Below are 26,759 nucleotides of genomic sequence, written 5' to 3'. Positions count from 1 at the left end.
TTTTAAATAATTTTAATTCCCACAAACAGACGAAGCAGCACAATGCGGCACGCTTGCGCTTCGTCAAAAACCATAAAGCCGAGCCCAGGGAAACGCGAGTTCCTCGGTGGAGGTCATAAAGCGCACTGTCCAGCGTGCACGAAGTGCGTTTAGAGGGCGTTTGAAGGCCCGGCAGCAGGCGGAGGCGAAGACGTGGCCGCCAAACGAGGGCCGACGTACTCGTGTATTGAAATAATAGCTGACAAAGACGGTCAGCGTTTGCGTCAGCGTAATTCCGCGTGACAACTGAGCAGCGCCGCGACCGCCGCGGCCTCGGCTTTAATTTGTTTTGATGGGCCTGGGACTCTTTGCGGTTCGAGCGCTCGGCGGTCGGCTGGATGGGGACGGGTGAGGTTGAACGAGGTTGAACGAGGGTGGGTGGGTGGGGGGGGGGGGGGGGGGGGTCGTGTTCGGTGGACGCAGCGACAGCAAGCAGCTGCGAGGAGTTGAATTCTTTTCTTTTCTCGAGTGGGCAAACAAAGGAGGAGAGTTTTGACAGGAAAACAAAATGGCAACTGTGTGCGGACCGCCGCTATTGGTTCACCGTTCAGCCCTTTTGTTGCATCGCTTATCATGTTGATTGTAAACAATATGTAGCGTACGAACTGTAGTATCCTTGTGTTGTATGTGTGCCTAATCAGGGGCGTGGCCTAATGAGTGACATCAGAAGCTGGAGTCAGGTTGGCCGGTTAGTCTGAGACGTGAGCGTCTGGATGTGAGTTGTGGTCTATAGCAGCTCCTTGTGAGTGTTCTCATTTTGTACTGAATTTGTGTGTTTGGCTGTTTGTACCGTTTAATGAACAACAACTTAATTCCTCCTCAAATTTTGTCTCACAACACGAAGCAAAAAAAAATAATAATAATTAAAAAAAATGTTTAAAACTTGTAATTTGGCCAATCAAAGAGGCAATTCATTCATCGATTGCCGGCTAATTCCACATCGTCTTGACAACGCGTGATTGTCTCCCTCGCAGCGCATTACTTCATTATTATTCTTTTTTTTTTTTTTTTTTTTTTTCCTACTCCGCATCCACGTCAGGTCTTTTCCCCCGCTCACCACACCACAACTCAATTCTTTAGTTTATCATAACAATCATTAATAACTGTCAGTCGTGCTGCTCCATTAGCATCGGAGCGGCATTTGTTTGTGCACACAGGCTGATTATTTCCTACAACGGGCCCGGGCCAATTACTTGAGCTGGTGGGGGGCGGGGGTAGCGCTTTCACATAAATCAAAAGCTAACAAGGTGACAAATTTGAAGTTATCCCGATTCCGAGAGACACCTTAACTAATATGTCACTGTCACCGAAGCTCTAGGTACGCACAAGCCGAATGTGTCATCCCGACAGGATGTCGAATTTGCATACTCGGAGCACAGGTGGGAAGGAAAATGTAAAACGGGGACGTTGATCGGGGAGAGCGATCCCGCACGTCACGTCTTTCCATTCCGAAAGCTTTTACTCTTTACGTGATGATTTTCCATCCATCACGCCCTGACAGCAACATCGCGGCAACAACAAATATGCCGACGTGGCGCGCGGACGCGTAAATGCCCGGCACTTTAGCTCGGCCCGTTGAAACGAGATGCGTCGTCTCCGCCGGGAATTGGCGTAACCCGCAATGTGTGATTGAGTACACCGCTGTCAGTTGGCCTCAGACCGAAGAAGAAGAGTGATTGCAGAGGGGATGCAAACGGCGTCGTTGCCATTCTTTGGTCTCTAAAAGCCCCGAAAAGACAAAAACTATTTTCCACCTTGACATTCAAACAAACAGCAATACGTTTTTGGTAAGGTTCCGCGTTTTTATATACCTTGAATTTTAAAATTATTATTATTTTTTTTTAAATTGGCCGATTAATCGGTTATGGGAATTGCATTCTGCCAAATATCGGTATCGGGAAAAAAAAAATTCCTATCGGTCGGGCCCTGATCTCGAGGCACCACCGTATGGAGTATCTCGCAACAAATCTCTCTATTTTGCAGATTTTCACTTGTGTGCGGGTGTGAGCGGAACATAATAGCGAATCGCGAGGGCGGACGGTATCGCACGCCGACGTTATTTGTTTCCCAGCATTTGCTCGGCCTCGTTCTTCATTTTCAAGTGAGGATTGAGCACAGATGGGAGGCAAAGTTTCTGATCTTTAGCAGAAGTTACCGAGGGTTATCTTTGGCCGTCCGTCATCGCCGATTAACCGCCGCGGGCCGTGGCCTTCTTTCTTCTTCCCGCCGCCGTGAGGCAGTGCGCTTCTCGGCGACACGACAGTGTCGCTTAATCTTAATGTCCGCTCAGGACGCGGCCAATCGACGTCGCGCATCGTCGGGGCGGGGGGGGAGGGACGGGCCTAACTTGCGGCTCGGCCCCTGGAGTTCCTCACCCTGGCGTGCCGATTCATCAACTTCAGCAGCAAACGTCCCCGGCCGCGCGGCCCAGATTAGCTGGCCGCTGATGTATGGGACGTCGGGCGGGGGTGGCGCACTTATCAGATTGCACATTATGCGCTGCTTTATGTTGCCCGGGACAAAAGAGAAAACCGAAGATTGGAGCGAGCAGACAGGCCGTCTTTACTTAGCGGCGCGTAAAAGAAACGAGATCCTCAAAGCAAAGGATGAGCCCGACTCATTTAGATGAATTGCGCCCGGGCCAATCCATTTGAAAATATCCAAATTCAGCTGGAGGACGACGACGTCATCCACTCTGCATCCGCCCACTTACCGTTACCGCGTTGAGTCTACAGTATGCGCATACGTTGGAAAATGTAATCTGGACACAGCGCTGGAATTGTCACCACTGCACAAAATGCAGCCAACCCACAATTCAGCGTGAGGGATTCGTGTTCGAAAATCCACCAGAACACATTTAGTCTTCTAATTTTGAAGCACCACAGAGAAGAGTGTTAAGAACTCTGCCAAATTGGAATGAATACAAAACTAAATCAGCAGGTCTAAAAATAAGGCTTCAAAATGGTGAAAGATCATGCCATTCTTTCCGTTCTCGAATGCCGTAATGCACCTTTAAAACTGTGGTCGACTATCAAAACAGATCAAGAAGACAACGAATGCTAATGCTAGACCAGAAGCTAACAACGAAGCCACGTGACATGCTGCGCTGTTCCACGGGTGAGCCGACATCATCTCGGAACGCGTGCAACTCTGGCCGTGTGTTCCCCGTCAAGATGAAAGGAGAAGTTGCTCTTCTTGGGTATGACGCAAAAAGCCGAACAGAAATCAAGACGTCGGCGCAGATGGAAAACACTCGCCAATCCGCGCGATACCAGAGAACAAAGTCAGACGAGCCCGCGTTAATCCTTCAAAGCGTCGCTGATATTACATGTCCCACTTTTTCTACGATGACCCACTAAAGTAAAAATTACGCTCGGCGATATAATGTCGATAACCTCGCCGCCGCAGCCAGGCAACGACTGTGGCCGTAAAGCACCGCGCCCCCCCCCCCAACTGAGCCAATAAAGCCGTGACACTTTTACGATAGCGTAATTAACAGCGCGCCCGGACCAAATTAAATCAATATGCCCATCTAGTATCATTTTCTCTAGTTATGCAAATCAAACACGTGAAGCGCCTGGGAATGAAGCCGTGTGAATTGCTTTCACGCGTTATCGTCGTATCAGACCTCTTGGGTTGGATGACACGGATGATGATGATGATGATGATGACGACGAGGTGTGCGTGTGTGTGTGTGAGAGAGGGGGGGGGGGGGGGGGGGCCTAACCGCTGCACCGACTGCTGATTAGCGACAACATGGATGATAACAGCCTCACATTAAACAACGCTCATTTGTTTAAGATCAAATGGAGGCCCGAAGATGAACATCAGCGTTTCAAAAAAGTCATTTCCAAAAAATGCCTTCAAGCGGCGATTCTTCGTCGAACACTAGTGCTACGCGCAGAATCGCCGAATTAAATGCTGAAACGCTGCAGAATGTTACATCAGCTAAAAGAAAACGTCATCCGTTACGCTCCTTTCCTTCAGCAGACTCGAGTTGTACTTCACTTCGAGTGAAGGCACAGTGGTGCCTTCAGATACGTGTGCTTTTTCGGTGGCAGTCAACTCAATCCAACAAATGTCAGCAAAAAAAAGAGAGCTTTCAAGCTTTTTAATGCCACTCCCAGTTCAAGTTTACTGTCAAACTAAGTCAAAATAAAATAAAGACAATTACATGTTGTGGATGTAAAACAACCGCTAGCTCAATGCTAACAACCGACGAATTCAAATGAATGGAAAACGCCATTGTGGCTGGTATTGGCGGCCTTTGCCAGTACCCGATACCTTGAAATAAGGCACCTGGTATCTCGTGACAAATGGGCGGCTGGAACGGATTCATGGCTTTTCAATTCCTTTCAATGGGAACATTGATTTGGAATAAGGCTAAATTGAGTTACAAGCTTGGTCATGGAACAAATTAAACTTGTAAGTCAAGGTACTGCCGTACTGTATTGTTGTCTCTTACAATACAGTAAGCAGCAAATATACTGACTATGATTATGTCCAAGAGCGACTTCGATATCTGACAAATTGTTACTGTTTTGGTTAGCAACCTCGTTGGAATTCTAGTTGCAATTGCCCACGATGCCCTGCTTATTGTGTTGATATTTTTGTCTTTTGCTGGCCAGCGTCTCGGCAGGAGCAGGTGGAAATACATCGGGCCTTTTCCCTTTATGGATACGAGACCAAAGGGAGACGAGAGTGCAGCCTAATGGCGCTGATTAATGACAACGAGCCAGAGGAGAGCAGGGACACGGGCGCAACATATATCATCCTTCCTCATCAGTCTGTGCACTTCTGTGGCCGCTACTTCCCCGAGAAAGAGCAAACTAAATAAATAAATCATTTAAAAAAAAAAAAAACATAGCAGCTGTAAATCATAAATAAAACGCTTCCAGTGTGATTCTTTACGGAGATGGCAGCTGGGCAGGCAAATGACGTGCAGAATAAGACGACACCAGCAAAAGCATCACTCATGTTTGTTTTGTTTTGGTTTGGTTTTTTTCCCTGCACGCACTTGAGCACACTCGCAGTGCTTAAGTCACATTCCCGAGGTCTCGTCTTGCCGTACGCGAGCGCCGATGACTTATTGGCTATTTATGAATTGGAGGTGATGATGAACGGCGCCGCATTTCTCTGCATAAGTAACTCCGAGCGCTGGCACGGAGGTTCGCTCGGGCAGGGTGATAATAAACACGCGCTGCACTCGGCAGACGTTACGCCGCCGTCATTGCCCACCCGCCAACCCCCCCTGCGGAAAACCACTCGGACCCCGGGAGCTGAAATCTCATTCACAAAGCGCATTCTTTGGGGAATTTGCTCTTTTAATGAAGAGGCACCCCTTTGGACCCTCGTCGGTGGCGTCAAATTCATCCGACATTTCCATCACAGGCAGATTTAGCTTTTGCCTCAAGTTAAGAATGTAATTGTCATTAAATGGTGATGATGATGATGATACATTCATAACCTTCACCCTTACTATGCTACAAGGGTCTTCAAGCGGTGCACTCTGGACCCTTTGCCCCGCCTGTGTGGAGTTTGCATGTTCTCCGGGCACTCCGCTTTCCTCCCACATCCCAAAAACATGCATGGTAAGTTGATTGGAGACCCTAAATTGCCCGTAGGTGTGAATGTGTGCGCGAATGGTTGTTTGTATATATGTGCCCTGCGATTGGCTGGCGTCCAGTTCAGGGTGTACCCCGCCTCTCGCCCGAAGATAGCTGGCATAGGGTCCAGCACGCCCACGACCCGAGTGAGGAGAAAGCGGTACAGAAAATGGATGGATGGATGCTCGTTAATACTGTTGATGAAGGTGGTTTGTTTGTGTCACTACTAAAGACAGGTGTTGAGGAAACATGGGCGCATGATTGTGTAAATGCGAGATGTGTGGTGTTGATGCTTTATGATCCTCTCTGTTGTACCCCTTCCATCTATCCATCTACCTATCTTATATTTGGTAACAAACATTTTTTTTAATTGTTAAATAAGTATTCCGGCATTGACATTTTTCATTTGAATAAACTGTATTTGAAAAATGTAAACTGTATTGAAAAACACATTTTATTTTACTTTAAAAACATTCACATACAAATAGTAAAATAATAATTGTATTATTGTTGTGACAGTTGGAGATATACACCCCCTTTCCCCCCCCCCCCCCCCCCGCCCGCACCCCCACATATGTATATACATATACACATACATACTGCATGTATATCATATTGTAGTGTTTAATTCATTATCTATTGGCCTATTAAATTGTAATGAGAAAATTGACAGTCATTGCACTCTAACACAAATTACCAATGCGCACACACACACACACACACGCAAGTGTTGTTTAATTAGGCTGGCACATTGCACAAACAATTATCTCACAGTTGTTTGAGTTGAACGCCTGACGCACAAACAAGGCACCTTGTGAGAGGAAACAAGGCGTCTTTTGTCCCACCAACTGTTTCCACGTGTTTTTTCCGCTGGCCTCCGCGCATAACTAATATCGCGGCAGTGCAGGGAGGTTGTCATTTTTCAAATGCTTTGCCTGGAAATGTTCTACACCTCTTAATGGCCCCGCTAATGCTCGAGCTGTCAGGCCTTGGACAGCTGCACTTTTGCGAGACTAAGTGGCGCTCAAGCCGACGAGTGCGCACACATCGGTAACACTCCCCTGTTGAATTGGGTCCGTGACTCAAACTACTTCTGAGTCAAATCAGTTCTTTCCATTGAAATGAACAGAAATGCCATTAATCCGTTCCAGCCCCGAAAGAAAACACCACCATATTTTTGTGTGAAATAAAAAAAAAAAAAAGAAAAATAGCACTCAAACTTGTTTTATAAAGAGTAATTTAGCAATTTTCCACTTCCATTTAGTTTTCCTTTCCGTGTGTTAGGGTCCATTCTATGCTCCTTGCGAGTGTTTTCATTTTGTCTTTGTGTGTTTGACTGCTTGTCCCGTTCAATAAATGTCTGAAAGCGCATCAGTGAGTGTGGTCTACCTTTTTATTTTTTAACTTCACTCAAGCTGCTCATTAATAAGTCCATTTTGACTTGAAACACAAAGAATTTTGAAAATTTAATAAAAGGAAGTGATGGTTCGTAAATTCAAAAACTCCTAAATTGGGCAAGTTCATTTTTTTAAATTATTGACAGTAATAAGTAAGTAATAAAGTGCAATAAAATAAACATTAAAATGTGATTCAACTAGCTCAACACTGGAACAGTTATTTATATATATATATATATATATATATATATATATATGCACACCGTATCTAAAGTGTAATAAAGTAAAATAACCCAAAAATCTCCAACTTTGACAACAATATTTATTTTATTTATATATATATATATATATTAAACATGATAAAATAGAAATACAAATGTCCGACTTTCACAAAACTGGAACATCTATTTTGAAATATCCTTGAGTGTAATTAAAACATTCTGCAACCATCAACCATTATTGTGTTATGCATTTTATTTGTTACCATTTTTATAAGTTACAAAAGTAACTGTTTTTCAGGTGACCAACGGGAAAGTACAAGTGTGATGTGAATTTTCAGCAAATTTTTATTTGACCTTAAACTGTTCTCAGGTCAGATGTCGGCTGCGCTCAGCAACAAAGTGTTGCAGCATTGATTTCCGAGTATGAAATGCTGGCGTAAATTAAACAGTGAATGACACCATCTCTCCTCCGCGTGCAAATGTCAACATTCCTTCGCGGCAGGATGATAAACAAAGGCTGTTCTAAAAAGTGACTCCGTTTAAAACAGCGTGACACGCGATAGCATCGCTGACGAGTTGCCATTTTCTTCATTTGAAACACTTATCTCTTTATCCCGCCTTCGTCCTTGCTCAAAGCGCTCACTGTTGACTGTCAAGACAGCTATCGCGGTTCATCAGAGTTCAATCGGAGTTCACGATGTGAAATGATGGCGTGGATTTAAAAAATAAAAAATAAAAAAAAAAGTGGCATAAAAACAAAAAAGCCGGCGTTTGTGCAGATGTGCGATAAAAGACGCTATTGTACGGCGGCTCGGGGGCGACGCAGCCATGTGCGCATGTATATTATTATCAGGCATCAAGTGCGTGTGGTCGCAGGACCCGAGTGTCAACACAACACTTTACTGGAATTATTCGTTCCGCAGTCAAAACAGACGACACTCCAACTTTTGTGTACAGGTGACAAGCATACGTGATTACGTAAGAACCCTATTTTTACGTTTTCGTAGCCCTTAGGGGTGGAACTGTTCACAAAATCCAAGGTTCCGTCCGAAAGGCCGCGAGTGTGCAGCGCCACCACTGGCAGTAGTCACCACATTATTTTCCTTGAAATACAAATATATAAAATACAAATATTTCCACGTTTGTGCTGTATATCTATTTTTAGCTGAGCAGGATAAAGGGTATATAGTTAACGATGAGTAAAGTTGTTTCGTTCATCCCTGCCGTCGGAGTCTGGGGCGCAGAAATCTTCACTCATTATCTCTCGTTAAAAGCGTAACATGCGCCGTAGACAGGGCGGGGCCAAGGCGGGGGGCGGAACACTCCGGCGCCCCCGAGGTGCCCTACGTCATGTCGCAGCCCGGCTCGGCGTCGAGCACACAGCGCGCCCCCTGTTCAGTGGCATGTCAAGTGCCGCTGGCGTTTTACATCTCATCGTATCGCTGCAATTCGGAAGGTAATGCTTGCTAGCTTAGCGATTATGACTCGGTGTGGTCGTGAGCAATACAGACGAGTGAAGTTGTGATTCATTGCTCTTGTTTAAGGTAATGACCAATCACGATTGTAAATGTTGGTACTACGTTTCTTTGTGTGACAGTTCGGTGTGAAACAGACATTTTGTTTGCGTTTAGCCCAGTGGTTAGTGCCAAAGCTAAGCTAACTGAGAGCTAGTCAAGGATTTTGCTAGTGGGAGTTCCATCCCGTTGAGGACCCCGCCATAACAACACGATTTACTTTTGAAAAGGGTAGAAATGCCTTTCATAATTCAAAAAGTCATGTAATAACTGCCCTCAAAAGATGTCACTTAATGATGTTTACATCCTCCAAAAGTCCGCCAGCCACGACTGGGTTCAGTCCATCACACGATTGTATGGTCGCGGCTTTCGTTGACTGTTAGGGAAATCAATTAGCAGTCTGAAATTTGGCACATGATTGTGAGGTTAAAATTGAGATTCTGGCTGCAAGAGAGGAAACACAACTAGTTCAAACTTGCTTTTCATTTATTTAGAAAAAAAAACCTTATCGAAGGGTCGGCCACTTGATTAGCGATAGCGAGGCGCGCCGTGGTTTTGCACATGAAACATTTTGGAAGAGGCAGACAAACATTTTGCTTCAGTACAGAAAATAAATCGATCGCTCCGATAACAAAGTCGCCAATGCACCGCTCAGCCGTTTATTGAACACCAGCAGAACAGAGAAACACATGAAGAAGCTGCTGTGGACCGCAGCTCATGCCCAGACCCTCGCACCCGGCGACATCACATGCCACCCCACCAGGCCACGCCTCTTAAAGGCACATGCGTGTACACGGACAATACAATCCCTCTCGAGACATTTCTTTTGCAATCCATCCACCTGTTTTCTAATAATGTACCTTCTGCCATTTAGTGGAAGAGATTTTATTTTTTCTACTCTCACTATACTTCACTGGCATAGTTCAACGAAGATGCATTTTTTATTTTTTTTTTATAGTAAATAATCTTTGGACCAATGAAATGAAATACCACATCACACTGCTGTGGTGCGGCGTGCCGGTTGATTTATGATGGCAGCTACATGTTCAAAACTGAATCCCGAGAATGAACATTTTGCAAATTTGAAAGCGTTCCACTTGGAATTTGTTGGCGAAAGGTGTACGCAACGTGTCAGCGGTTGTTGTTGTGTCGGCGCAGCATGACGGTGGCCTTCAACCCTCGCGTTCCAGAAGCTTAGACGCGCTTGTTTGATGACGGCTTATCCCCTCAGCTGACATATTATGCTTGGACAGGCCGCTGGCTGAGCCGCGAGAACAAGCTACGGCGAGGATTAGCCCCCGTGCTCGCGCTAATGCAGTCAAACTGTCAGACAGATCAAAGCCGCTCACTTCAGATTAAGACCAATTAAGCGGGGTGGCGCTACACAAATTAATAGTTGGAGCGCACACACGCACACACAGACGCCGCAACAGGAGCAGGCAAGTCAGGAGAGGCCCCCGAGCTGAAGCAGGCCCCGAGGGACAGCTGACATCGGTCCATATCGACGACAAGCACATTGGCAAATGCAACATAACGGGAGTGGCCCCCAAAAAGGCAAATTGGCAAATAAACATTGAAGTGAGATGTTATCCATGTCAAGTAGGGCTGCGACTACCGAATACGTTTAGAGTCAAATATTCCATCGATTATTCAGTCAATTAATTGGATAATCGGATATCAATTTATTTTGCAGTTTACTGCTACACAGTGTTCGCCGAGAGAGCTGTCTTTGTTCCCCGATAGGCCGTCACTGGTTGATCATTAATGAAAGAAATAAAACTCTTTGCGGCGTTTATGGCAGCCCTCTGAGTGAAGCCAACGGCAGCATGACAGCCACAATTGCCGTTTAATGGAGCGATTTATAATATGTAATTGGCACTTGAAGGCTGCGTTGACATTATTCGATGTTGATTTGACTTTAAAGAGCGAGCGCCACGCTGCGGAGTGGAGCGCAGCTGGCGGCACGGTCGCCACCCGGGTCAGTGGCAGAATCAGAATCATCTTTATTTGCCAAGTATGTCAACAAAACACAAGGAGTTTGTCTCTGGTAGTTGGAGCCACTCTAGTACAACAACAGTCAATTGACAGAGAATACTTTTGAGACATAAAGACATTGAGGGGAGAAAAAACAAAACAAAAAAAAGTCACTGAGCCATAAAAGGTTGCCAGTAATCTAGTAATGTCCGGTACAATTTGTTATTTTATTTTTTTGACAATTGTGCAAAAAGCTGTCCTCTAGCAATTAGAGCAGTTTGAAATGACTACGAGAACAATAGTCCGCTGCAACGGCGCCGACACTTCAAGAAATGTATGCAGTTGAAAGTGATGAGTAGTGCGATAATCTGGGACAGTGTCGATTGTTCAACAACAGATATGCAAATAGTGCAGCGTGGCGAGACTACTACAGCGAGTGCGCGAGTCATGTATAATTGGGCCCACACAAATGTGACAACGAACTCAAGACAAAAACATTTGGCAGCATGTTGCAATGGAATTGTAGGTTAGCTGTTTAAGAAGTTGATGGCCAGAGGGAAGAAGCTGTTGGAATGTCTGCTAGTTCTCGTTTGCATCGATCGGTAGCGCCTACCTGAGGGAAGGAGCCGGAAGAGCCGGAGTTGATGTTGGTCGTCCACTTCAGGTCCTGAGAGACTATAATTCCCAGGACCTTGAAGGTCTCGACGGTTGACACAAGGCAGCTGCACAACGTGAGGGGCAGCTGTGGCGAAGGATGCCTCCTGAAGTCCACGATCATCTCTACAGTCTTGAGCGTGTTCAGCTCTAGGTTGTGTCGGCCGCTCCGCTTCCTGTCGATACGCAGACCCGTTACCGTCGTCTTTGATGAGGCCGATGTAACTTCAGGAATTTGACAGCCGGGTGCGTTGAGGTTCAGTTGTTCGTGCAGAGAGAGAAGAGCAGCGGAGAGAGGACACAACCTTGGGGTGCCCCGGTGCTGATGCTGCATGTGGATGAGGTGGCCTCCCCCAGCCTCATCTGTTGTGTCCTGCCCGTCAGGCAGCTGTAAATCCACTGGCAGATCGCAGGCGAGACGCTGAGCTGCAGAAACTTGGAGGAGAGGAGTTCGGGTGTTCTAGGATGAAGTGCAGTCCCATGATGACTGTATCATCCGCAGATCTGTTTGCTCGGTAGGCAAACTGCAGGGGGTCCAGCGGGGGGCCCGTGATGCTCTTGAGGTGGTCCAGCGCGAGGCGTTCAAAGGACTTTATGACCACAGATGTCAAGGCGACAGGCCTGTAGTCATTCAGATCCGAGATTGCAGGTTTCTTGGGGACTGGGAGAATGGTGGCGCGTTTGAAACAGGATGGTACTTCGCACAGTTCCAGAGATCTATTGAAGATCTGAGTGAAGACTAGAGCGAGCTGGTCCGCCCAGACTTTGAGGCAGGATTGGGACACAAGGTCCCCGGGCCTGCCGCTTTGTTAATCTTTTGTTGTTTGAAGATGCGTCTCACATCCTGTTCGTGGATGGTCAACACAGAAGTCAGAGGTGTGGCGGTGGTCGGTCGGTGGTGCGGGGTTGTCAAAGTCTTCACAAACACGAGTTAGTGTTTAGAAACCTTTTCGCCATGACATCACCAGCGATTGAGAAAGAGGGCTAAATGGCTTCAATTATGATTTTCGCCTTCTTCTCTATTGACATAGTTTGAATGTGTTAATTGAAAAGATGTTACGTGAGGGAAATTGATTGGAACGGAGACAGAAGGTAAGCTGTAATTTACATTTCAACAGGTAAATTGATGAAAAAATAGACATAATGAACATGATTATTAAAGGACTGGATAATGAATTGACTTTTCTTTTGCTCAGATTAGCCCAGGACATTTTCGACTCAATCTTCAATGCCAGCTGACTTTTGGTGAGGACTGCGGTCCATCCTGGGGCACGTGTTTACAATCGCATTCACACCTATGGACACTTTCTTCTTTAGATGCCAGCTGACTTTGGTGAGAGAAGCGGGATTCATCCTGAAGTGGTCACCAGAGCCTAGCATGGAACCCCGAACCTTGGAACTGTGAGGCAGATGTGCTAACCACGATTGGAGCCAAATGTTCGTTTCGGGTTGCTGTAGAGCACGCGTGCCGCAAACGGCTATCTGGCGATGACATTGTCCTTTGAGGCTAAACCTCTAAATAAACTTTGGAGGAGCTTCGGGGGTCATGAAATTTACACTTGTGGCATTTACGGCGCGCGCTGTCGTTCATTCCGCCGTCGAGAGGCCTTGATCGGAGTTGGCCGCGCGTTGACCCCAGCTGCGGTTCAGATGTTTGCGTTATTGTTACGAGCCAGGACGTCGACCTTGTCCTCCTCCTCAGCTGCTGGCAAAAATGGTTTTGTCATCCTGTATCCACGGTGAAGTCTGCGGTGAATGAAGTATCCCAGACGGGGAATGTTGTTGAATACTTTTCCCAATTTTAACTCATTCACCGCCATTGACGCCTGTTGAAGTCAAATATCCATGTTAACATGGAGGACTGACAGTGATTAATTTGAAAACACACATTTTAATTTCACAGCAACTGAAAAAAAGTCTGAAACCTCAGCAAAGTACTGTTCATATACGGTAGCTTAGCTTAGAGCAGGCATGGGCAAACTTTCGTTCGTAGGGGACATTGTGATTTCCTAGGAATGTTGTACACGTGATGAAAACGTAAACACACACAGATCTACAAAGAGATTTACAGAAACAGAACAAAGTTGTTGATACTGCTGTTGCTGTGCCCATTGTTCTCTCGTCCCTTTGACTGCGCTTGAAGTGTTGCATATTGATATTTATCTGCTTCCTACCTTGTTAAATCATTGTTGATTATTATTGTGAGAACTCATTAACACGATCAAAGTCTTAATTACAGCAGTGCCTTGAGATACAACTTTAATTCTTCCGTGACCACTCGGATAACTCAAAACACAAATCCTCTTTTCCCACTGAAATAACTGCAAATGTCGTTAATACATTCCAGTCTTCCCCCCCCCCCCAAAAACAGTTGCAATATTTTTTTCATGGTAAATGGACTGCACTTCTATAGTGCTTTATCTACACCGTCACAGTGCCCAAAGCGCTTTACAAAGGCTCACATTCACCCACTCGCACACACATTCATACACCAATGGGCGACTGCCAGGCCCACTGGGAGCAAATTAGGGTTCAGTGTCTTGCCCAAGCACATTACGACATGCGGAACCAGTCACTGGACAACCCACTGTACCTACTGAGCGACAGCCGCCCATACAGAAATACGGATACACTGTTCACTGAGATGTCTCAACTCCTATGAGCTCATCAGTACAGCACTAATATTAGTAGTTCTTTGCAGAAGATAAAGAATGTATGACTGAGTACTGTTATATTGTCTGTCTACATGGGTTGCTGCACCGTTTGCATTCCATTAATTTACTTTCCACGGTTTAAAATACAGATTGCAAGGGAGGAAAGAAGAAGAAAAAAAAAAAAAAAAAGCCAAAATGTGCTCATTAAACTCATCTGAGGGTTCATTTTATGTGTAGACAGTAAACTTCAACTGGGAATGGCAATAAAACGCTTGAATCCTTTTTGAAAGGCCTTATTTGAGCCATCTCCTGTGTTTATCCACGACAGCATCGCAAGGCACCACTGTACGTTCCCTGTGATTGGCTGGCGACCATGTCAGGGCGTACCACGCCTCTCGCCCCAGAGTCAGCCGGGATAGGCTGAAGCGCACCCTGATGAGGACAAGCACTCCAGAATACGGATGGATGTCCGCCTTGTGCGCTGAAAGGATCTTTCATGAACTTGTCCTTTCTCACTCACTCGCGTGTTGAAAACTTCAAATGAAAAAAAGCTTAATGAGCACATTTTGGCTTCTTTTTTGTTTTGTTTTTTCTCCCTTCCAATCTGTATTTTAACCGTGTAAAGTAAATAGGTTTAGCGCCCCTGCGGTAAAAAGGGTTCCAGAGGGGTCAGCGCAGAGAGAAGATTTTGATGTGGCTGCCGGGAGTCAAGTGTGTTTGGACAGTCACGAGGTGAGAGGCTGCCTGGCTGCCTCTCCGCTCCCGAGGACGCGGCCCAGCTACAGAGCCGGGCTGCATAAGAATGAATCCCTTTGTCCTCAGGCGGGACGCTAAACTATCAAGCGGGAGAATGCGAGCGGCGGGACAACCACAGGGGATTTATTCCAGCGTGGGCCCGGAGGCTGGGAAAAAAAAGAGGAGGGGGCCTCCTGAAGAAGACTGCAAAGGCATTTTTCTTCAAAATATTGATGCTGTATCGTTATCACTCGTCCAATATCACAATGTATGGTATCGTTATCACTCACACTATATGCTATAACGATATTGTGATGTATCGTATCATTATCTCTCGCGGTTCAGTAGCGATACTAGGGGAGGGATAAAATATCGAGAAGTTATCTTGCAAAGTTTAGTATCAATATCACGGGTTGGACAAAACATCGTTTTTTGCGATGTACAGTCGGTGTATAGTGTGCATACATCGTATCTCGCATGGTACAGTATCGATAGTAGGGGTGGCAAAAAAAATATATCGCTTTGTGATGTATGGTATCGTTGCCTCTCATTGTACAGTATCGATACAAAGTGATGAAAAAAAATACATATACCGATATCTCCCACGGTACAGTATGAACACTGGGGGTGAGACAAAATATCGGTCTCGTGATGCGCTGTACGGTATCGTACTATCGTTATCTCTCATGGTACAGTACTGACACCAGCAGTGGAAAAAAATATACCAGAATCGCGATGTATGGTATCGACACTACAATGGTGAAATAAAATACATTAGTATCCTGATTATTAGTATGGTATTGTTATCACTCATCGTACAGGATCCATACTAAGGGTGAAAAGAATACAATGGATGGTAAGTGGGCTGGACTGTGACTAGTGAAAATCTGAGACTCATTGACACCATTTATAATTGCATTATTTTTATTTTTAATCCCCAAAAATTCTTGAATAGGTGGGATAAACAACAAACAAGCAAAAAAAAAAAAAAAAAAACAACAACTTTATAATTAAAAAAATATATACAAAAAATTTGGAATTATTATTATTATTGAAATAAAACCCACGAATAGGTGACTTCACGGGCGCCGAACCGGTCCACTATGTATTAATATCGCACACGATGTACTGTATTGATAGTGACAGTGGAAAAAAATATTCCAATATCCCAATGTATGTATCATTAACTGTCATGGGGCAATACTGTATATCAATTTGTAATCCCTGCCAGATTTATATCAGATGATTTGTTGATAATTCCCATCCAGCGTGTCGATTGTTTCATGATATTCCAAGAGTCAAAATGATATCGTCGTCGTACCAGAGAGCAAAACGTCCTATTTGGGTCCACTGCAATTAGGTGAGGTGGTGAATAAAAGCAGATGTGATTCCGAGCGGGTACACATTCAGCGGAGTGCTCTTGAAAGGAGCCGTCGCTCCCGTTTTGCGGCGTGGGAGGAGCGCCGATACCTAATTTCAGAGAACAAATGCGCTTAAGTTATTTCTGAAGGGAAGGCAATCTGTCAAAGGCTGGGCTGTTTTGGTACGTCGCATACCGCTGCTGAGATCACAGACTCCGATTCTGCTTGCAATTACCGCGAGAGGACCTTGCAGGCAGGCGGGCGGCCATTAATCCTACTTCTGGCCCCGGACGTGTCGACATGTCAAATATTTCCCGCTGTCCTCTGCGGCACAGCTCGAGAGACGGAGGGTAGGAGTGTTGAGGGGGGGGGGGGAACACACCATGTCCGGCCAAACCGCACGAGTGGAGTAATTGGAGGCATTATTACTGTCATTAGGTTTGCTTTACATCACTGCAAACTCTTTATTGAAATGTATGTGAAGAAACTAAGGAAAGGCAACGACCAAAATTATTATGCTGAAATATAGAACTTTTCATCATGATACCATACAGGACGTACTTAAGGAAGTCAAAAACTGATTGCTGTAAACAAACCCTTCCATGTCAAACGAGGCTAAACGGCTGGAAAGATGATTTGAGCCTTCTTCTATAGCGACGTGTCCGTCGAAAAGAAGATGTTACGTGAGGTGAATTGAGACAGCACGCGAGCTGTAATGGACACTTCAACAGATAAGTTAAAAATAGTCGACATATTGTTTATAAACAGCTCACTTTATTTTGCCTGGCTATGATATTGTACGCACTTTCATTATTCCAAGGGGGAAACAATTCAGAGGACAAAATGGCATGGTGCAAAAAGTGTTGGCATGCCATATGGTTAGGTTTATTTTATTTTCGTGCGAAAAAAAAGATGTGGTGCTTTTGGGGGCAGTGACAGATGAATGGCACTTCAATTTCAATGGGGGGGAAAAAGTATGTCATGTTTTATGTATTGTATGCATTTTCCTATTGTGGCAAAGTCACGCCCCACTTTCGTAGAAGTTAACCACCATAAAATATGTTTTTGGTTTAAAAATAGCCTCTGAAAATACATTTACAGCATGTTATACTTTGAAACACTGTTTAAAAAGAGTTTGACATACCACCAAAAGTATATTGCTCGCTATGACGCCCGCTAGCCAGAGGCTGAGCTGTACTGTATTTGTTTACAGAGTAAACTAGCGACTACAGACCCGAGATTTCGTAAACCCCCGAGTTTCCTCTGCCGTGCGCCCTACACGTTCCCTTGGCTGTTTAACGCGGCGTGACACTTTATCCCCAAATTAAGCGTCTTTACGCAGCGTGTTATGCACAGAAAAAGTCTGACTGTCTTTAACTTCTGTTGACGCCGTCACGGACGTCTTGAAAAGTTGCCCGGGTGGATGACGTTAAGCGGCGACACAAAGCAGCCCCTTTTTTGTCAGTTGGAAATGCACAAATAAACCTGTTCAGTCAGCAATGGGCTTGACGTGGCGTGAAGCGCGGCGTTAAAGCGTCTTGTCATGCGTCCAAACGTCTGCATAGAGGCCCACGTTGTACAGCCAGCATCTGCGTAAATAATGACCGTGACCCCCGTGCAGATGGTCACAGGATGCCAGCGCCCCGTATTGCCTGTTCCCATCCACCCAGCAGTAAATAGCTCCTTTGACGCCTTACGCCATTTAAAAAAAAAAAAAAAGAAATTTTTTTTTTTTACCCCCACGACACACACACACAAGCAACTTATGAGCTACATGCGGCAGGAAATAAGTTGTAAATTATGCCGGGGTGTCCAAAGTTTTGGGGGTATTGCCTGCCCGCTACAAAATGAAAATGAAGACAAACTATTGATGTTGCGTTTTTGTAAAAAGAAGACAAACTATCAACATTACACTTCCCTAAAAAGAAAAGATTCAAGCTGTCGCTCATTAAATATGTTGTTGTATTTAATGGTATGCATTTTCTTGACTGGAGAACATTTCATTTGTTTTCATTTTCGGACTTTTGGATCGTCGGTGTACTGTTACGGGTTATTTGTCCGAGCGCGTCCACCTCAACTTTGCGGGGAACGGCCGCGATCAAACGACGAGACCACCGGCACTGCTGAACTCAAGTCGGAATTTGCGGGACCACCCGTCGACTCTCCGCACCCAATCGCTCACCCCCACAGCCCACCTTCTCCCTCCTCTCCCATCACATGAATCGTGCCTGCTCAACAAAAGACGCTTTGAGGTCATGCTCCTCTTCTTCGTCTTCTTCTTTGAGTAAGCCCGAAGACAAGGAAGACTTAAAAGGGGGCTTATGAGGATAATCGTAAGAGAAAACACACGCCATTATGTTGCCATAAATTACAAAAAGTGTAATATCTGCACGCTGGGGAAATGACTTACATGGGGTGAAATCGACTCAGTGGACTTTGCTCATCAAACGGCGTAACGGTCCTTGCTCGCGATTAAAACGCTTGCGCTCGAAAGCCGCGCCTCTTTTTTTCCCTTGCCTTTTTTTTTTTTTTTTTTTTTAATATTCGTCGCCCAGAGAATCCTCCGCGGGGGTTTTAAAACTTCAAACGCGACCTCATGAAAAAGTCAGGAGCTGTCAGTCACGTGCTCCCCCCGCGATTCACCTCCAACGCCGCCGCCGGCTTGCCAACACCAAAGGCCACCATTGATTTTGCGTGAAGGCGTGTGCCCTCGTTCGGGTTCACCTGGCAAGAAAAACAAAAAAAACTAAATACTCTCGCCCGTGGCAACCAGGTAACCGATGGAGAGATAGACTCCACGTTCATTGTGACGCCATTTTGTGTGTGGACATCTGAACAAAGTTAAACTGACATGGTTCTGGATTTTCCTTGCCTAATTCCACGTGGATCATGCTTGTGTATGAGCTAATAAAGTGAGGTTTATGGAAGATCCGGGACAGATTATCTGAAGGAACAGCACTGTCCGGAGAATCTAAAGCTAGCCCAGCAGTACGTTAAAAAATAAAGAACGTGGGAGGAAGTCTTTCAGAGAAGGTCATAGAAAAGCCAACGGAGATACAAGTCTGAGGTGGCTTTGTTGGGCGGTGATCCTCGGACAATCCGCTTTAAATTAAACATTCCTTCACGTTTGCGCCGTGGGTTCATCCCAGATGTTGACTGTAAATAATACATCACATACTGTATGCGTTTCTGTCATCAAGTTTGTGTACCGACTACTGTTCAGGTATTCATTAGAAGCCGTAATCTCAAATGTGGCGCTGAAAAGGAAGAGTACGGTATCGGCGATTTAAATCAGCGATCTTATCTGCATCGTTCGTTTCCTAAAAAGAAGGCAAACCGCTGATGTTGCACAGCCCGAAATGAAGACAGCATATTCATGTAGCACTTTCAAAAAAGAGAGCACAACATATTGATGCTGCACTTTCCTAAAAAGAAGACAAACGACTGATGTTGCAGAGAGTGCAACACCCAATGATTTTTCAAAAGAAGACAAACTATTTCTATTCCACTTTTCTAAAATGAAGAAAATCTGTTGTTACACCTTCCTAAACGGAAAATAAAATAATGATACTCTTTCCTAGAAAGAAAATCTCATGATGTTACACTTTCCTAAAAAGAAGACAATATTTAATATTAAAATATTAATAATATTTAATGCTTAGGTACTTACCATACCCACACCGTGTGTCATAACAAAAGGCAGCTCATTGGAAACACTGTTTCTGATTTGATGTAAAACAGTTTAACCTTTCATGTTTGTACAAGATTTGGCCGCACAAAAAATGCCTTTGTGACACAGGGACACCAAAAATAAAGAAATGAGCGCCCGCGAATGTGTTTTTGAAAGCCAGGATTTTCGGGACTCTGGCGCGTGTGCTGGAGACGTGGCTGCACGTCAAGCTCTGCGTCTAATAGACAGCCGCAAAGCTTGAAAGGCCATAAATCAACGGAACTATAGAAAGCCATTAGCGGGGGGGGGGGGGGGATACACAATTAAAAAAAAAAAAGACAACGGTCTCATAAAGCCCGCAACACCGCAGCAGAAATTCTGATTCGATCTATTGAAGGCAACACGGAGGCTGGGGTGAGCGAGGAGAAGGGCGCCATTTCTCTCTCTGTGATCAATGTACAGCGCAACAATGTACAGTATTTATTTACGCCCCGTCCTCCAGCCGAGGGGCGGGGCCGGGGTGGGATTCGACGTAGAAACGTTGCGATTATGAAGGGGTTGTGCTCCAAACACCTCATCGATTTACAGCGAGGCCTTTCTAAATGGCAGATGTGCTCAAGACGGCCGCTCGCCGTAACGAGAACGAGAACGCCGCAATAAGGAGACGCGGTTCATCGGCGGAGCATACTAATCGATTTTGTCACTAACTTTAGCCTTCAGACGAAAAATGGAACTGTCGTAAATATGTCAAATGATCAGTGGGCCGTTTCATAATGTTTGTAAACAATAGGCAGAAGGCTACTTCCGGTTTCGGAGGAATAAGTGGAGCGGATGTCGTAAATTGTTGGACAGAGAAAGAAATGGAATAGCCGCTTGTACTGACTGGGAACAGTTTCTCACAGCTAGGCTACGTATAAAATGGTTGCTCAGGTTGTCTTTGAATAATTTAGCAAAACATGACGGCTAGCCTGCTTGCTCGTGTCAGCTCGACAGCGCGCCATCCATTTCCCCGGCGAGAGCTGCGCCACTAATCCGGGGAACAGAAAGGTCAATTCATTAACCAGCGCCTCGGTGACCCTGTTAACTATGTTCCAAGCGATTTAGCTGATGTAACATATTCTGTTTGGCTCAAAATTCACACATTCAATCTACGGCGGTAGGGAAGAACGTTTGAATCAGCGTTCACCTGTTTGCTCAATGGCTGTGCCCAGGTCAAATGGCGTAGAAGGGTTTGTTTACTACTGGAAAGGTCCGTCTTGCCTATCTTTATTGCCACTAGCGAGGGAGGTAGTAATCAAACTAATTGTTGATTATTTACGTCTGGAAGCAAGAGAACAAAATGGTTCCAAAGGGGTTGGGTCTAAAGGCTTGGTTCTAAATGCGTGGGTTTAAAGATTCAATTCTAAGGATTTCGGTCTTTGTTATGTTAGGATGTGGTTGAGGATTCGGTTGCATTGACTTATATTGGTTCAAATGACTTGGATTTTGTTTAACAGGCAAGGATCGAAGGATTTGGTGTTGAGGACTTTGTTCAGCTGGGATGTTTCTAATAATTTGGTGAAGGTTTCTGTGTTCTAATGGTTTACTGGAGTTCAAAAGATGGGGGTGTAAGGATTAGGTTCCAAGTGCCTGGTTCTAAAGACATGGGTCTAAGGATTTGCTTCTAAAGGATTTTGATCTAAGGATCAAGATAATAAAATGGATAATCTTTGGTTCCATTGGCTTGTTTATGTTCAAATGACTAGGTCCTGACGACTTACAATAGTAGAAGTACGAAGGATGTAGTCTTTAGTAGTAGATCATTACAACGAAGGATTTCATTTTAAATGCAAAGGTCAGCAGGTTTGTTCTAAGGAATTGGTTCCATTAGCTTGTTTACGAGAATTTGATGCACATTTGTAGGCTCCAGTGACTTAGTTCTGAGCATTTGGTTCTATGGACTTTGCTGTTAATGGATTAAATGTTGTCTAAACCACAAGACGTTTAATTATGTCTGCCATTACACAATATTACGTCACCAAATTAGCCTCACAAGGGAATCTGATAAACAGATCCATTTCTGTTTGCTGCGTGGTTAAAGGAGTCTACCCCGAGAACTATACAGAGACCGGTCCTGGGCCCTCCTTCCGTCAAAACAGGGTAAGAACGTGTCGGGAGCGATGTTCCAACACGCAGCCCGGAACGTACAGTGAGATTGAGCTGACCTGGAGACAATGACAAGGTTCCTCTCTGTCCACCGTCAAATCCAATTTCCAGCCTGACTGCCGTCCGCCTCTGGGTCCTGCCAATAATAGCTCATCACAACAAACGCGGGCCTTCTTGGCACCCAAATAAAGGCGGCCGTCCGCGCTCCGTGCCACTCACTTGTCAATTAGGAGTCCTCGCCGCGCTGACACTCGTGACTTGAAAGAAACAGTCGAGGACGTGACGAATCCGAGCCGACAGGACGAGAAGGCGGCGGGGCGGCATCGCGGAACCGTAATGCGCTGGAGATTCGGATAATAACTGACACCGCTGGCAGGTTTGATGAACTTTTATTTCATTTGTCGGGCCTCCTTCCACTTTGTCTTTGACTTCAGTCGCTCCCTAGCCTGAAGGCTCCCAGGCAGCTATACCACACGTCGCACGAAGCCCGCTCGTTTAACTCGTTTGCGCTGCTCCGAATGAGACGAACGAATGTAACCTGATCCTGACGTACGTGACCTAATGCAGTGGTTCAAAAACTACTTACACCAAGTACAACCTCCGAAAATATTTCACTGTGTAAAAGTGGTCATCACAACACAAGTTCGAGTCTTTATTCCAAAGAAGCACTGCCTAGGTTCAGTTCCGTTGTATTTAACTTTTAAGTTCAATATGGTTTTATTTCAGCTTTAAAAACTGTTTTCTGACATTTATTTAGCTAAAATTTTTAACTTTTATGTGCACTACATTTTACATAAATCATTATTTAAGTACAGTTTTGTCCTATATTTAAGTGCAACATTGTTCAAACTGTGCATAGTGTTACAGTGGCTTCGAATATTTTTAAAAAATTACATTTTTTAGGACCAAAACATGTTTTTGATGAGCATCACACTTGGGAGTATCACTGACCTAATGGAAACGCCCGCGGGTGAGCGCGTAAACAAACAAACAAACCGCGAACGTCAAGCCAACTCGCCGTCAGACTGAGCATTTGATCACTAAGTCGACAAATGGAGCGGTAAGTGTCGAAAGGCTCCGACCGACCGCCTGACGCTAATTCCGGGGCCCCTCCCGCAAATCTCTAATCCCGCTTGTGAAATGTGACAAGATCGTTCTCGAGGCCCCGCTTTACGGCAAATCATCTGCCCATCACAGACGCTTATCCTGCCCCCCCCCCCCCCCCCCCAGAGTGTCAAAACACGCTACCTGTACATTTTCAGCCATGGAAAATTAAATCTGAGCAATCGTAGATTACGTTTGCGGATGACTGGTTTCCCAGCAAGGAAGGAGAACAACTGAAACGACTGCATTTCCGCCCCCCCAAAAACCACGGAAATGACAGAAGTGTGTTCGTAATCCCCCGGGCCAGACAAGCAGATAACAGCACAGGAGCGACTTGACGAAGTTTCCACAAAGTTCTTAACGGGTAATATGGCAGCTGTCAGGCGGCATTGAGCCATCGTTCGGCGCTGAAGCTAACGCCTGCGTACAGCATGACATCCTCACCTGCCTGATACGGCGGCGAGTGGACGACAGCGCTTAATCTCGGCGGGCTTTAACTTCCTGCTCCTGACCAGCTTTGAGTAATCGAGGAGACAACGTGGAAAAAGACCCTTCAGCCGCCGCCATCTTTGGCGGCACCTCAACTTCGCCAACTCTTCAAGATTCCCGCGGGAGACGAGGGGGCGTACGCTGCCTTGACTTCTAAGTATCCAAAATGTCCCGTCTTAACCGAATCACACTGGTAACACTACCCGACAACTTCTTATTCCGTGGCAGTTTCTTGTGGGAGACCACCGCCCGCCCTCCCCCGCCTTCAAAGAAGAAAGCTAGTCTATTTTCTTGTCGTATTTGCTTGAAGGACAACTCGACGACTCCCAAGTCTAATTCCCTGCACTTTAAAGACGCGGCGCATTCAAGGTGCATTACCGCAGCTATCGAGGTGATGGGAGCAATTTCAAACTGTCATTCAGTGGCGGAAATATCGGAGCGACTCCCGTGTCTCCTGCAGGCTGTCAAAGGGCCCTGTGATGTTAGCGCTAATCTGGATCTTATTCACTCAACACCATTTTCCTTGTCAGCGCTTTGCCTCGGCACGCGAGATCATAATGAGATCAGGCTATAATAAAGACAGAGTCAGAGCCATTCAAATGAAAAGGTCACTTTTTTTTTTTAAGATTAAAAATACAGCAGAAGCTCATATTCACGTTTCAGTATTCACCAATTCACCGATTTGCATTTTTTGTGCTCGTTCTGAAACGGCAAAACCAGTCCCTTAATAGGAAAGTAGCACATTAACAGGCATCAAGGGAGTATGTTGAAGTAAGTGATACAGCTTGACTGAGAAAGCTGTAGGTGTAGGGGAGGGGCCAGGTTTAGCCTGGGTTGATAGGGAATTGATGGGGCGTCTTTGCTTCATGTGCATTTTTTCAATATCAAATCATCTTCAAGCCGTATATTTTTAAGGGTTACGCAAGATGAGTTTGAATTAAACTGTCTTTGGATCATAGTTTGTGGTATAGTTACAGTAAATATTTTGGGGGAGTCAATGACTTGCTTTTTTTTTTTTTTTTTAATTCACGACAAGGCTGTTCGACTGTTTGTCCCGTCCAATATAAGGGCTGACAGTGCATTGGCAACTGCGGCTCTCCTTGCCCACATGCCGGGGCATAATTGCGCCGTTATTTTTCACTTCACTCGAGCGACGGCGTATCGGAATCTGAAAACTTGTAAGTTGGGGCACTTGCACAAGTCAAGCGACCGCTGTAGCAATGCAGTACAGTAACTAGTAATTTGTCCCACTTAGGATGGAAGTGGCCCAATGCCTCTTCTGAGTTTAAAAGGCAGTCCTTGCCTGGCAGACGGCAGTTAGTTAAGGCCGTTAATTTCCCCGAAGACGCGCCACTGCGGGCGACACACTGGGGCTGTACTTAAGCATTATTAATGTGACAGGCCTTGGCGCAAGGCGAATCAATTAAACAGGAGCAATCGCCGTCGTCTGGGTGGCGGCATTTTAAGGCCATTTTCAGGAGCTGACAGGGGCAGGAGAGCGGCATGAAACAATAGCACCTTCAAACCATCATCCCCCCTTTTTAACTGTCACGTCCCATTGGCCTGTCGCCACTCTGACGTGACAGGAGAATTTTCACGTCGCGGCGGGGAAGGAATTTCTGCTCGCGCACGACGGCCCATTTGAGTTTTTCATTTGGTTGTTCTCGAAGTTCTCTGGGATGTTTTCAGCCCGCCACACAACGAGCGAGGCGTCTGAACCATAACGCTTTGATATTTCGCCACAGGGGCAAATGAGTATTTGTTAGCTTAATAGCATAATTGTGAAAGTCATTTGGAACTTACTGTCACCAGATCAATCGAAAATAATGTTCTTTGCTACAAATTGTGTTTTTTCTTTATGTCTGTGTAGTTTGGCAGTCACCCAGGTCATGGTAATCTGCAAAGGTTAAATCGAGGCACCTGGACACTTCTGTTCTTGTTTTCTGAAAACTATGCTATTAAAACAACAATATACAGTGAACCCCCGCAAATTGGCATTCACAAATTCGCCAATTTGAAGATGTGTTTTTTTTTTTTTTTTGGGGGGGGGGTCTACCTTCTGTTATTCATTTAAAATACAATCCATTACTGCATTTCTTTGGCGCAATCTGGTGGCCTATTCGTGTCATGAAAGTACTTTGAAGTGAGTTGAGGACTTTCATTTCGACATAAGCAGTGCTTTGCCACCATTTTGTGGGCTCTAAAAGAAATTCCAAACCTTTTGGGGTCATCCATTACTTCTGGATTTTTGCTCTGCACAGTAGGGCTGGGTCTCTCGATTCCACAAAAAGAAAACCCGCTAAGGTGCTATAGTTTAATGTTGGTCATGATGGCGGTACTCAAAAAGCCAAGTATGTTTGAGGTGGTTTGACTTGGTGTCAAACGTTTGCAAACCAATGACGTTGACTATTATTTAGCGTTATGTATTTCGTGGGCAAGCAACCAAACAAAAAAAACTAAATAAAACCAGAGGAAGCTTTGTTGAGTTACGATCAATAAGTACGTCCAAATTGCTAAATCCTTGAAAGCTCGCTGAAACCCGATGACTTAGCCGATGTCCTACTTTGAAGCTGCCGTATTGGCACCGGGCTGCGGCCCGTCCATAAACGTGTCCCGCCTCGGTGAAATACAAGCGGGAGATTTCAGGCTCTCTGTTTAAAAGTCATGAATTACGACGGCGGGGGCAGTGGAAAAATGTGCAGCCATTTAGGGACCGAGCCGGGAATTTGGTGAGCGCTTCGGCGGCCCATCCATCAGGGCCACAATAAGAGAGTTTTTGGCTGACGCCGGGAATTTATGGTCGCCCTTCTCTGTCCTAATAAGTCAAGCGGCCGTGTCACCGGCTGACAGGCCGGTGACGAAAACAGCAGTGCCGTTATCCATCAAAAAACACTTGCATCTGTTTAACTTTCGCCTGATCAGCAAGACATTTATAGGCTATTGAGTAATAAGATAAGTGGGTCTATTTCGAAAGGCGGTGGTGGGAATTGGGAAATGGAAGACTTCATGATTAATAGCAACCACAAGACATTTTAATAAAATGCTCTTTGCATTGAAAAGAATGTGATTTTGGATTCAATGTGCTGCCATTAATTTATTCCAGAAACGCTCAGCGCTCAGCTTTTTTTTTTTTAACCACTTATTCAGCATGGGAACATATCTGTGCCCTTTTTCTTCCTGAAAAGGTACAAACAGT

General features: G+C 45.3%; 1 long non-coding RNA gene across 4 annotated transcripts in view; it reads right to left on the bottom strand.

Moving 5' to 3' along the window:
- LOC133469751 (uncharacterized) overlaps nt 1-26,759 on the bottom strand; it is a 152,327-nt gene that overhangs the window by 91,684 nt on the left and 33,884 nt on the right. For 3 of the 4 annotated variants that reach the window (XR_009785774.1, XR_009785777.1, XR_009785775.1), the window contains exon 3: nt 11,365-13,231. The exons of the other annotated variant lie outside the window; for it this stretch is intronic. This is a non-coding gene — a long non-coding RNA (uncharacterized LOC133469751). The remainder of the gene's footprint in view (nt 1-11,364; nt 13,232-26,759) is intronic. 4 annotated transcript variants of the gene reach the window in all.

The sequence above is a fragment of the Phyllopteryx taeniolatus genome, chromosome 19, assembly GCF_024500385.1.
Source record: "Phyllopteryx taeniolatus isolate TA_2022b chromosome 19, UOR_Ptae_1.2, whole genome shotgun sequence".
In the NCBI taxonomy this organism is placed as follows: domain Eukaryota; kingdom Metazoa; phylum Chordata; class Actinopteri; order Syngnathiformes; family Syngnathidae; genus Phyllopteryx; species Phyllopteryx taeniolatus.
This window is presented reverse-complemented; position numbering and strand designations above follow the sequence as displayed.